Source organism: Hemiscyllium ocellatum, unplaced genomic scaffold (genome assembly GCF_020745735.1).
Source record: "Hemiscyllium ocellatum isolate sHemOce1 unplaced genomic scaffold, sHemOce1.pat.X.cur. scaffold_2053_pat_ctg1, whole genome shotgun sequence".
NCBI lineage: Eukaryota > Metazoa > Chordata > Chondrichthyes > Orectolobiformes > Hemiscylliidae > Hemiscyllium > Hemiscyllium ocellatum.
The window spans coordinates 77,711-79,608 of NW_026867959.1; positions in this window are offsets into that span (position 1 = coordinate 77,711).

Genomic DNA, 1,898 nt, shown 5'->3' on the forward strand with positions numbered 1-1,898 from the left:
CAATTGTTTATGTCCTTTATTTTCTTTCAGTTGGAAGCTGGCCCCGGCACACACTTTATTTCTCTTCTCCGGACTTAACGGCTCTGATATTCCATTGTTCCTGTGTTCCACCCTAACTTAGAACTTTCTTTTTTCTTGATACAAACCACTTATTGTTAAAGCCTGTTCAATGTCTAGCATTCCCAGATCTATTGAAACCATCTTGACGTCTCTCTCTCTCTCTCTCACTCTGCACCCCCTCTCCCTCCACCTACCCCCCTCGGCCTCTGAGTTTCTGATTATTTTCCAGCGTTTTCAGGTAATCAAGGTGTGGATTTAAGATCAAGTAACTCGAAATGAAATCTGCAGGTGATAACAAGCTGTGTATCTAAACTGAGGCAAAATGCAACTTGACACAACAAACATTGCAGAACACACAGTTTGGGCACTTAGTTAGCATATTAGACCATAACAGAAAGGAGCAGATATTAGTCCATTCAGACCATCAAGTCGTCTATACATTTCAATCTTGCATGATACGTTTCCTCACCTCATTCTCCCGCTTCTCCTCGTATCCCTTGATTCTCAAGAACCTATCTATCTATCTCAGTCTTATACATACTCATCGGCCTGGCCTCCACAGCCTTCTGTGGCAATGAATTCCATAATCTCACCACTCATTTGATGAAGACTTTTATCCTTATCTCTGTTCTATTTGGTCTTCGCTTAACTCTAAGTCTATGCCCGCAGGTCCTAGTATCTCCAACTAATGGAAACATTTTCCCAACATCCACTCTGCCCAGGACATTCAGTATTCTGCACTTTTCAGTTAGATGCCTGTTCATCTCTCCAAACTCCACCGAGAATAGAATCACATTAACCAAACAGTAAAACAGCAACTAGTGAAGTTAGAAGACCCATCCAGACAACAAGCAAAACTAATACAATTTACGAAATAACGTGCAAGAACTGTAACAAACAATATATTGGACAACAGGCACAAAACTAGCCCGACGATACATGAACACCAACTATCCACAAAACGATATGACCTTCTCACTAGTATCCTTACAGATGAGGAAGGATACCACATCGACTGGAACAACACATCCATCTTAGGACAAGACAAACAGATGCAATCGGGAATTCCAAGAAGCTTGGAATTGCAGCCAGAACACTATCAACAAACAAATCGCGTTATACCCCATCTACCACCCCCTGAGGAAAATAACAAGAAATGACATCACCACAGGAAATAACATCACCAACCCAAAGAAACTCAAACATATAAATAGAAAACAGGAATCATGTTCACTGATTCGCCTGAGGCCCACTGAAGATTTACCAACAGAGTGATGAAACTTCTGAAGTGAACCTCCCAGCTCAAGCGTGCGAACCTAACTCCACATCCATGCCTCAGTCCTGAGAACATTCTCATGAACATCCTCTGAACACGATACAACTGCAGTGGATTCCTCCTGAGATATGGGACACAAGAGTGTCGAAAATAGTCCAATTGTAAGAATGTAGAATCTGTTTGTTTAGATATGAGAAATTGTGAGGAAACAAGTCACCAGCGGGTGTAATTTGCAAGCCCACTCACAGCAACTATGATGTGAAATAAAACATATGAGAAAAAAAAATTGTGTGTGATAAATAAAGGATGGCAATAATCTTCAGTGATCTTAATTTTACTCGCCCAGTCTCGGCTCTTTTGTAAAGAAAGTTCAGAGAACATTAAACGATGCATCAAATATGTCCCATCGAACAAAACGAAACTTATCATGGTCTTCGATTAATTTACAGATTCCTTAGTTCCAGTGATTTCCTGGAAAACCATCTCATTGCAAAAATTAGAGAAGGGTATGGATCTTTTTGCCAGAAAATAATAAATCAATCGCTCATCTTTGTTTCATGCG